Here is a 12,267-nt window from a genome sequence, read left to right as displayed (position 1 = left end):
CGCAGAGCCACAGCGCCATTGGTGCTCTTGTTTTATATGTACAATCGCCGCAAATATATAAAAGAAATTGGGCGAAGTTGGGTACAGTTCATTTTAAATCACCCTGTATTTGCATATTTTGCCTACATTTTTGTTGATTCGCTCTGCAGCTTAAACACGATAACTGATCAACTTACTTATATAGATAAAATATCCATGCCGACTGGCTTGGATACAATGCATACAGTTAGCTAAAAAGATATGTTACTGTACTTGTGCTTGTACTCTTGCCAAAGTACTCATACTCATGCCAAAGTAGTTGAGTACTCATAAGATTTGAAATGTATTCTTACCACTAAAGTACTCATAAGATATCGGATATATCCTTACGTTAATTATTGTTTCCCTCTCCAATTCAGCTGTCAGTATTTGTGATCCAGTGAATTCATGTCAGAATGGCGCAGAGTGTATTACACAGATAGAAGGAAATTATACATGTGTGTGTTTGGCAGGGTTTACTGGCACTCACTGTGAGACAGACAAGTAAGTCATATGTAGAATATCAGTATCAGGTGAGAGTATACAAATACTACATGGTTTGAAGGGAAATATGGGAAACTATTTTCCCGAGGTGCCTACAGGCCTACTAACCCAAACCCAAAGGGTGAGGGGTGGTAGGCCTGTAGCCAGTACCGAGGGAAATATAGTGACCCTATTTTCCTGAAAATACCATGTAGTATTTGTTTTATTACACCTCATACATATTTATGAGAGAATGACACCATAACATTTTAATAAGAAAATAGGCGCTAGGCTAAGGCCCCAGGGCTAGGCCAATTCACCAAGTTTATGCTAAGCCTACCTTGAAGTTAAGCTTTGGATTTGAGAGCTCCTCTTGGCACGATCCCCTTCTCCTGGCAATACGTCTTGAACAGCTTCACAGCTTTATGAATCTTAAATTGGGTGTTTAGGTGCATCCTTTTGCAGAAATAGTTCGGTAATTTCTGCTACAGACAGCAAGGATTCTTTCCATGGACGCTGACATTTCTGTTGTTGCTATAATAAATTGGTTAATTCCCATTAATCATATGGAGAACCATGATACAATATAAAATGCCAAGTCCTACCTTGAGATCAAAAACATGCTTACAAAAGGGTGTATGAACTACTAAGGATGATGATATCGTGAATAGGGGGAACAACTATCGTCCAGTAAGATAGGTCATACTGGTGATAGGTCAATCTACTTGGGTTGTTTCCAAGTTGCGATTGACCAATGAATTGGTGTCATTCTCTCATGAATATGTATGAGGTGTAATAATAATTAATATGTAATAGGCTACTAATCTCAGGGACCTATATAATATGAGCTAGCCAGTCATTTCAGCAGTAGGTAAAACTATGCAAGCTGCCATAACTCTGCTGCCATCAGGTACCCTGGAACTGTAGGCCTGTACACAACTGAGCACCCATCACACATATGTCATTGTATGTGTCCAGTATCAAATAGAATGCCATAATGGATGCATTTTGGGGGTGCTGGTGGTCATGGTTGCCAGCATCCTAATGGCAGCTCCCATCCTTCATATCGAGCCTTTTCAAGAGGTTGTTGACTTCGATCGGGTGATACAGATGTTTACCCTTAACCTGAATGTTTTGTACCATATTTACAACTAAAAGGACCAGATGATTCATATATAATTATCCATTCTACTTCTAATGTGTTTGGTCATCTTCCTTTTTTAGGTAATAATATGCCTTGGCTAGCTGTCATTATATCCGTTGCAGTAATTGGTACACTGCTTATCCTGACCATTGGTGTTCTGCTGACTAAGCAATTCTGTAAAAGGTAAATCTTCGACATAGCACAATATCTTGATATTCTTTCTGTGGGGCAGAAATTTGCAGCTGCATAGAATTTTAATTCTGAAAATGAATGAATGCTTAAGTGGCATGATGGTGTAGTCACTTAGGGGCTGTGTAATATGTATTAGCCCTGGGTGAAGGATAAAATGGGGGGTAAGAATTTGTTGGCAAGTCAAAAGGGGGGCAAGTGATTTTTGGCACAGGGCACCCTTAAAGTAACACACTCTAAAAAGACTTTTGAAAACACTACAGACACATTAAAATGTGCACAATTTCCTGCTCGCCATGCTCTATTTATGACACGATCTGGTCCATGGAGGCCAAAGGAGGCAGTTACTATAATTATTACCTTATACATCCCATACATCCCTGGATCATAACTATTAGTCTTTTACTTTTTTGTGAATTTCAATCACAATCATAGCAAAAAAAATACTTGTTTGGTTGTCATTCACCCTGTGGACGATAGAGACAGTTGGTCAGATTTTTCTTAAAAATTGTTTTTTAAATATAGCAAAACATGTATAGGCCTAATTAGCTCAATAAAATTTTTAAATAGGCTAATTTAATAAGTGTGAATAAATTTGCATACTAGATAAAGCCAATCGCCCAAATATGAATAAATTTGCATATTATTAATTAGCATTTTTCATTAATTCAAATTTCCCCGTAACCATGGTTCTAGTCTAATTATTATATCATCATTATTTTCTTTTCAATAGGCAACCAAGTCCAAGTTTCGAGACCTGTGCACATTCAGAAGACAAAAGCCCTTATTACTCAAGACATATTGGAATGTTGAATTTGAGCCCCAACAACCATCGTGCAAACCCAGTTCATCAGCGGAGTGATGGAGACTATGAAATCCCTAATACTACCGAGTTGCCAACCTACCAGGCTATTCAAGAATAACAAGAAACTTCTGTTGAAATTTTGTAAAAAGACAGTTATAAACAAATATGGATTTATTTATAACATGATGAAATTTATTACATCAAGACCAGTCAAAACCTAACATTTCTGGACCATCGGTTGACTTCGTCAGCAATGTTGCTGTATTGAAGTGCTGTGCGATATTGATCTGGCAACCCTAGGATTTTGAGCAACATCATTCCTTGTGTCAAAGTTCTTTTGCAACATCAGGATTGTATAGGATAGTTCAGAGAGTTCTGCAAAAATACACAACGTTGCCACTACCATGCGATCCCATTGTACTCTATGCAACCTCCTAGTCAACCCAAAGACAAGAGGGACCATATGTCATGCACAGACATAGTCTACCAGATCCCTTGTTAATCATGTGACAAGTCCTATATTGGAGAGACCGGTAGACAATTTAAGACTAGGTTATCTGAGCACAAGGGAGCAGTGAAGAAGGCATCTAAATAAAAATTCACCAGATCTAACAGAAAAAAAATCAGAAACTGAACAAACCAGATCAGATATTTCTGACCATGTTGCAAGGGCTGATCCTGTAATAAACTGGGAAGGGCCAACAATAGATATGGATTATGGAAGCAAACGGCAAAACAAGATGGATCAAAGAAGCAATCTGGATTCGGAGGAACAGTGGCAAGCTCGTAAACAGAGATGAGGGGGCCTATCAACTTTCCCATCTATACAATCCTGTGTTGCACAAGAACTTTGAAGCAGTCAATGATGCGAGTCAAACTCTGAGGGTTGCTGGATCAATATCACACAGCACTTCAAAACAGCAACACTGCTGATGAAGTCAACCGATGGCTGATGAAATGTCCAGAAACATAAGTTTTGACTGGTCTTGATGTGATGAAATGCTTAATGTTATGGATAAACTACCGACCTGGTAAATTTATTCAAAGAATGGATTTATTTAGTCTCCTAGAGTCAAGACAAATAAAAGGATGCCAAATGTCACTATAAAATATTCACATTTTGTAAATAAGAGTATGTAGCTATCTTCTGAAGATAGCAATCTTTAGAGGATAATGCTATGCTAAATTCATTTGATCTGTTGTATATCCTGGCTTTAGCCAAGTTGAGTAATATTGTATGCTTTGTACATGTGCATGATCAAGGTAAATGAGTAAATCAGTTAAGCGCTTCCAAAATGATATGTTTTGCATACAAAATTGAATTTCATGTTAAATAAATAAATAAAAATGTTGGTGATTTAACATGCACTACGCTGGTAGTACCAGTACACTTCAACAATTATTCCACTGCCATTAGGCTATAATTATCATAATCATTTCCACTTCACCAAGTCTGCAACTGATGTGCATGTACTTTCAGCAGACTTAGACTGTGATTACAGCCCCAGCAGCTCCCCATTTTACATCTGGGTGGAGTGAGGCAATTGGGAGTTAAGCTCTCTTGCCCTAGGGCCGTGGTGGGGCTTGACCCGCAACCTTTGATTTTGAAGCTCTCACCCTAACCATTAGGTCACAGTGCTTACCAAGTTATAGATATAAATTTATCAGTTGCTGAAAACAATAACAGCAATCGATATTAGCAGCATTGACTCATTTTCCTCAATCATGTCATATATAATTATGTATGTATGTTCCAATGTGGGTTAGGTTTTCTTGTTATTCCTCTATCTTACTAATGGTGTCTCTCTCTTATCACACTGTAGGAAGATGGTTACACATTATGATCACCATGTGTAATCAAATGCTTCTCCCACCTCTGCTCAAGGGATGTGCATTATTGTTTTTCTAAATATAGTATACTCACTGGCAATTCCTGGAAGCTCTCTGGTTTTGTTGGGGTCTTCCCGTCAGTCCAAAATACCATCAGTCCGAACCACCATCAGTCCAAATTTTTAAGGTAACTCGGACTAACGGGGTGTACCCGTTTTGTCAAACAGCCAAATAATAACAATGTATATGCTAGGAAAGGGAAGTGTATATGGACTCTGTTATGTAAGCAGACATGATGTTGGCTCAACCTTACAGAATTTGAGATATCCTAAAGGAGAATACTCATACATAGGGGCTGTCATTTTCTTAGGAAGAGGCAATAAGATTGTAATTCTTGAAATGTGTCAAAATATGAACTCTTTTTGTCAGTTCTCTGATGTTTCAATTTACTGGTTCAAAAAATGCAAATATCAGAATTTGATGAATTTTTACAGCATTCTGGTTTAGCAAATCACTGATAATCCCTCAAGAACCGTAAGAAATAACAGAGCTGTGAGAAAAATATTGAATTCCTTGATAGGTAGTAGTGTACATAGCTGTTTGTATAAAAGTTTTAATAGCTTTATTTTTTTACCAAAATTATATTTTTGAAGTGCTAAATCAATCATAAGAGTATGACCTTCATAGTTTTCATTGGGTTCAACTTCTGTATATTTCAATTTTGTAATTATCAAGCATGGATTTAATTAGTCAGCTAGATATAAAGGATAATGCGCAGTAAATGTCACTAATCACTAAAAATGTTCACATTTTGTAAATAAAAGTAGTGTACTAGCTACCTTCAGAAGATAGCAATCTACATGTATAGAGAATAATGCTGTGTTAAATGCATTTGATCAGTTCGGCAATAGTGTGTTCCTTGTACATGATTCTTTGCATATATTATGTGTAGTTTAAATTGTAGTTTAAGATTCTGTTCAGCACATCTGGGTCATTTGACAGAATGTAAAATGTTTGAAGAAGTTGCTTTTTTAAGTTGCTAGCGCTTATTATCCTTTTCTTTTTGCTCTTCACTTTTTAGCTCATTGTATTAGCACAATGAACTCTAGGCATGGTCCATTTTTCTGTATGTTTTTTTCTTTCTCTTGCTACATCGTTTGAGCAATGGATCTGGTAATTTGAGGCGGCGATCTTTGCATGATGGTTCATGATTGTTACTTATTTAGCTAAAAAATTTAGACAGAAAGTATTATTTTTGGAGCATTTTCTTATGAAAAGTTCTACCAAATTTCATGGAATAGTCTCCTATGCAGACTGTTTGTGGTGCTTTTCATATTACAAACACTACAAACTCCTTGATCGTGCGAATTTGTAAAAGAGATGTTGAACTTTACTGTTTCAGTTCGGCTACAATGTCTGCTTTTCAGTGTTGCTTTTAGCACCAATTGGGCTTGTGCTGTCTATAGGCCCTTACTTCTGTGCACGAGCCATGAGCAAATAGTGTCTCAAATTCTCCCAAATCAGAACTAATTGGGCTACCAAATTGTTGGTTGGCAACCCTGACTATGAACAAACATCTCATTCATTTACACTTTATATCACACATCTTGACCCAATTAGTTATGTAAACATTTACTCAAGGTGAAATGTCCTTTTGACTGGCACTGGCCTAGTATATCAGTATATGGGACCATGACAACCCCTCTCTGACATTACAAAACAGACAAACAGAAAGTCTGAACAGGGAAGTGCTGGGGTAAACACTAGGCTAGTGGCCTTTCCCTGTTCTGAAGATTGAAGGGAGCACTTTTTTGAAATATGAAGTCAGGAAAATTAGATGTGTGTGCAAAATTTTATTTATTTATTTATTTCATTTACCATGAAAGTGTTGTAGTTTTTAAGTTTCAAGTTTTTATTTGGAAATTGCTTTTACATCAGTGGCACTCATCTATCCGATGGTGCATCCAAGACATTAAATATACAAACAAAACTGTATTAAACAAAATAAAATCAAAGGATACTCGACAAGCAAAAGGTACAAATAAATAAATGCCTTGAATAAATAAATATCTTGAGAACCATAAGTATATTTTCAAAATGCTGATTTGTGCTTGATCACAGCACTATGGTGATTTTGAGGTTTGAGAATACTGAAATGTGTTTTTCAAAGTTGGCAGCCCTGTATACATAGTTATACATGGCTATACATGGCTATACATAGCTATATATGGCTATACATGGCTATGACATGGTTACATATGGCTATACATAGCTATGCATGGCTATACATGGCCATACATAGCTATCCATGGCTATGCATGGCTATACATAGCTATGCATGGCTATACATAGCTATGCATGGCCATTCATAGCTATGCATGGCTATACATAGATATGCATGGCTATACATAGCTATGCATGACTATACATAACTATGCATGGCTATACATAGCTATGCATGCCATTTACCATGAAAGTGTTGTAGTTTTTAAGTTTCAAGTTTTTATTTGGAAATTGCTTTTACATCAGTGGCACTCATCTATCCGATGGTGCATCCAAGACATTAAATATACAAACAAAACTGTATTAAACAAAATAAAATCAAAGGATACTCGACAAGCAAAAGGTACAAATAAATAAATGACTTGAATAAATAAATATCTTGAGAACCGTAAGTATATTTTCAAAATGCTGATTTGTGCTTGATCACAGCACTATGGTGATTTTGAGAATACTGAAATGTGTTTTTCAAAGTTGGCAGCCCTGTATACATAGCTATACATGGCTATACATGGCCATGACATGGTTACATATGGCTATACATGGCCATACATAGCTATCCATGGCTATACATAGCTATCCATGGCTATACATAGCTATGCATGGCTATACATAGCTATGCATGGCTATACATAGCTATGCATGGCTATACATAGCTATGCATGGCTATACATAACTATGCATGGCTATACTATGCATGGCTATACATAGCTATGCATGGCTATACATAGCTATGCATGGCTATACATATCTATGCATGGCTATACATAGCTACGCATGGTATTCCTGACCATAACCCATAACAAATGAGCTACAGCACCAGTGGTGCTCTTGTTTAAACCATCAGGAAAAAAATTGGGTTAACCTTTTCGGGATGTTGAAGGGGGCGGCAAAATGGCACCTTTTCTGCAGGCCCCTGGGTAGGAGCGGCCACGGAATGCCACTGGTCTAAGTAGGCTTACTGTAAAAATACAGGCAATATTTGGTATTTTTGGCTAAAATAGTACAGGGTGTCCCAAAAAAAGAGGCCCCTCATTGCACCCTCTTTTTCTCCTATTTCTGAAAAGTTGATCATATATATTTTGGTATGTAAAGAAACCTTGAGTCGTTAGCTTTAATAAACCAAAACAATTATATCAATCAGCTCACAACTTTTGAAGATATGCTCTTTTAAAGAAATGTACCCGTTTTTCACTCTGTCCACGGATAAGGTTTGGCTACTTCAAAGATTGAGAAGGAGTACACATACCATGCATGAATATCAAACATTCCTCAATGATAACTTTATAAAATAACTTTATTTATGGAATGGGCTTTACCGGTGGGTTTATGGGCAATGGATTTGTTAATAGTGTCATTAATTTGTAGGTAAAATGGATGCCGAATGGGACTTCTTTTGCTTTACTTGCAATTACTTATTTTTTCTTGGTTATTTATGCCTTTTTGTTTTATTATGTTTCTTACTTTCTTACTTTGTTGCTTCTTGCTTTCTTTTTTTTTATTTACAACATAAGTCATTTCTCTTTTTAGGATAAAAGGTAGCCCTAAAAGGCTGTTTGGTTTGTCTTTGGTTCTTCTGAAGTGAGTTTACTGTGCTGCTCTGCCCTCTACCTGGTTGCCTCCTTGGCGAATACAGGTTTCAGCCCTGGTCCTGATTGCATCAATTGCGTTGTACATACAATCCTTATGCGCCGGATACTTGCGAATGCTATCCGTGGACAGAGTGAAAAACAGGTACTTTTATTCAAAAGGGCGTATCTTCAAAAGTTGTGAGCCGATTGAAATAATTGTTTTGGTTTATTAAAGCTAACGATTAAAGGTTTCTTTACAAACCAAAATATATTAAATCAACTTTTCAACAATAGGAGAAAAAAAAGGGCGCAATAAGGGGCCTCTTTTTTTGGGGACACCCTGTATAAAATCCTTGATTGGACATGGAATGACCAAAATAGTTAACATTTGCATGTTTTGAAGCTCACCTCAGAGCTAAGGATCAGGGTTAAGTTTCAGGTTTTAAGCAGTGGCACACAGTGTCGACACCCAGTATTATAAATATAAACTTAATACTCCGTTAGTGAGCGACGGGAAAAGGAGGCCTATTACTGATTGGCTAGAAATCAATTGATAGATCGCTCAGTGGTGTAGTACAAACTCAAAATGGAGACATGTATTCAATTCAATTGGAATCAATAGCAGATAAAGAAAGTGGTATAGTGTGTCGATAATGTACATTGTATTATAGATACAGCACCTGGATCTTACACGGGTTCCTTTATATAATTCATTTCTCAAACAGTTGAATATATCACAATTTTGACTTTTGATTTCAAAATCTTTACTTATAAAATGCAGTAAAATATATCCACAGCAAACAGCAAGGCCCCGCTAATTAGTGTATTGCATTCCGAGTTAGTGTATTGGAAACAAAACCTGCGTTTTAGCTGCCAACAAATTGAATTTTCTATAATGGCAACACCATATGTACTGATCATGCGCAAATCGTAGAATAGAAACTCTGAAGCAGGCTCTGTGGTATCTCATATCGTGTAAATGGTATGCTTATAGCCCGAGTCGCTCGGCCTATCTCGAACAAAATCGCCATGCGTAGCTTTTGAAAAACGAGAGGATTCGTCGTACTATCACTGCAATTTTTGACACCAAGATATAGGGATAATGACGCTGTGTGGCAGTGCCAGGGGCCAAATGCCCCCCTGTCAGAACTCTACCCCCCCCTTTCCCCCTCCCCCTGTAAAAACCCAAAATGACGCAAAATTAGTTGATTTTAGTTGATGATTTTTAGTTGACACAAAAAATAAGAGGTAACCACCCCCTAATTCAATGGGGCATTGTTATACGAGCGTACATGTTTTTGCTTCTAATACAGAGCAATATTACTCAAAATTTGGAAGCCGATTGTTGATAAACAAAATGTTTGCCTCACAAACTTGCACACATATTGTATCTGAAAACCATTTTAGCACATAGCCCTATGTGCTGGGCCTACTATTATTCATTTTGGTTTAGATATTCCTTGACTTAATTGACAATTAAAGTTCAGCAAAATGAAAATTGATGCGTACTGCTATTAGGGAAACTACAAACAAATTTGCTGCAAGCCATATGAGCTGAATTACAATTCATATCCTTGTGTGTTAAATCTTTTGTATCGACTCTTATTTTGATGGAATGTATATCAAATTAAAGGTGAAAGGATTTTTCAAATAAAGCAGAACTTTTAAAGTAACTACTTTTCATGATATTTTGCTTATCATATCATTTTGCTTGAGTGTGTCACACAGTAGCGTAGCTAGCAGGGGGATAGGCTGCCCCCCTCCCCCACACCTAAAATGACAGAAGTGGGAAAATGGGGACGAGAAGAAGGGGAGAAAAGAGAGAAAGGGGAAAGAGAGGAAAATAAGGGACAATACTGACATTTGTCCCCCTGACAATGATGGCTATGCGCCTGGTGTCACAAGTGTTCATTTGGGTTTGTTCCAAATGTTTTGATGAAGTTAGTTTTAGTTGATTGCACAATAGAAGGAAGAAGGCATTGTTTCTATCAGTATATATAAGTCAAACCATCCAAGTGTTATTAATGGTGATGTTTAATGTCACACAGTCTGATCTAATCAGACCAAAAGTAGTATTTGTGAAATTGAATATGGCAAAAACCTGTGGCAAAAATAGTCAGCAGCATAAAAATAATAAAATGCATAAGAAAATTGGCATAAGAAATGCTGATCACTTTGTAACCAAGTATGCTGGGATGTAAGGAAATCAGTAAGGCCAAAAAAGAGGCTTATCTCTCAAACATTTGGCAAAAAAAGCTATGTGCTATGCATATGTGCATTTGTGTTTGCTGTCAAATACAGATTTTTTTGTGAAACTTGACATTTCAACTGTGGACATTACTGCAACCGGGGACCATCCCTGTTTAGTGCAATGCTGTGCAATTGACTGCAAACGGCTTAAAAAATGCATATGAGAGTGCATCCCTCATTGGTGATAAAAAATCAGTCCCTGGTTGATAGGTTAAAATCCAATTATGTATAATTTGTTTAAAATGGGATCAACGTGCTGTTGTTAGGCGCAAAAAATCAGAAAAACATGTCTCCATTTGCCGGTCCTGTACAGGGTCTTCCTTTGCCAGCAAACACATGTGGGGTGTGTGGAGTACAGGGGTGTATGTTTAATAAAAATAACTAAAAAAATGTCAAGGCCCAGCGCATAGGGATATGTGCTAGGATTACTTTCACATACATAAGCATGCAAGCTTGAGAGGCAAACCTGGGGGCTTAACAGCATGCTTACCAGGCAAATTGATGATTGCGATAACACAATTTTCAAAATTATCTCCTTTGGCATGATTGGATCAGATCGAGCCAAATATTGTGATTGAGTTTACTTCTTGGCATCTAACATAGCTGCCCTGTGAACATTTGACAATTTACACACAGTATATTGTACTTATCTGCACATGGCAGCTACACATGGCCGCTATTGCTCTTACCCACTTCTGGCACTGAGCAGTCGATATATTTGTCTTTGTTTAGTTGACTTCACTATCACTATGCCTATGGTCAATACATATTAAGACAAGTGTGAGAATCACTGACAAAGACAAATAAAAGTTTCAATGTGAAATTGCATGATTTTGACACAGGGATTTCATGATGATTCCCAATGATTTTAAATTCCCAAGCAGAATAATGCAGGATTGCCATCTTATGCCACAGTATTGGGCTACTTCAATGGTTGGATGTTTAAAGGTGGACCACTGCTACCACTAATAGAAATTTGTTATGGTTCGTAGGACTTCAAAAACAAAAAATAATAAAATAAAATGGCTTGCTTGGATGGTAAAGATTGGTGTTCTTTTCTCAAAATGGACTTTTTGGATATGTTTTTGAACAATATTTCACTCAAAACAAGTGTTCTCTTTATACTCTCTGTACCCGGCTAACACAATTTTCTTTACAGCCTTCAGGGCACAGTGTCATCGCCCCGATATCTTCATGGCAAAAATTGCCATGGTAGGTTGAATCCACCGCCACGCATGGCCATTTTGTATCGACCTGTTTAATAGTTTTGAGTCGCATAATGGGCCAAAGGACATCTGACTAAGGCTACTGACAATAGCCCCGATCGGTGACTGACCTCGCTATGTGTCAGTCGAGCATGGTACTCCATTGGTCATATGATTTTAGGTTACCTCTACGATTGGCCTATACTGCGCTATATAATTCGGCACATATAATATTTCTTTATACGAAATCATTTACGGGAGATATATTTCATTTTCTACCCCGGTATCCAAAGATTTTCTTCTCATATCAAACTTGTGCATAGCAAATTCATGTGTATCGATCCCGGGTATTTATTTTAGTATCTCTGCTGACAAAGTAATTATTAGCCAGGCGATGTCGGTGTGCAGGGGTATATTTGAGCTTTTTTTTTTTTAAGTCAGTGGACCTTTTGGTGATTTGGGTTGTGGCTGTAGGCCTGGATTCATGACAGT

The 12,267-nt window shown here is 37.3% G+C and overlaps 1 long non-coding RNA gene across 1 annotated transcript; it reads left to right on the top strand.

Annotated features, from left to right (window-relative positions):
- The first annotated feature begins 397 nt into the window (after positions 1–397).
- LOC140150603 (uncharacterized) lies at positions 398–2,865 on the top strand. Its single transcript, XR_011858819.1, has 3 exons — positions 398–522; positions 1,726–1,828; positions 2,568–2,865. It is a non-coding gene; the product is annotated as an uncharacterized lncRNA (long non-coding RNA).
- The last annotated feature ends 9,402 nt before the right edge of the window (positions 2,866–12,267 follow it).

The sequence above is a fragment of the Amphiura filiformis genome, chromosome 4 (assembly GCF_039555335.1).
Source record: "Amphiura filiformis chromosome 4, Afil_fr2py, whole genome shotgun sequence".
In the NCBI taxonomy this organism is placed as follows: domain Eukaryota; kingdom Metazoa; phylum Echinodermata; class Ophiuroidea; order Amphilepidida; family Amphiuridae; genus Amphiura; species Amphiura filiformis.
The sequence above is the reverse complement of the archived record's forward strand: the minus strand, read 5'-3'. Positions and strand labels throughout refer to the sequence as shown.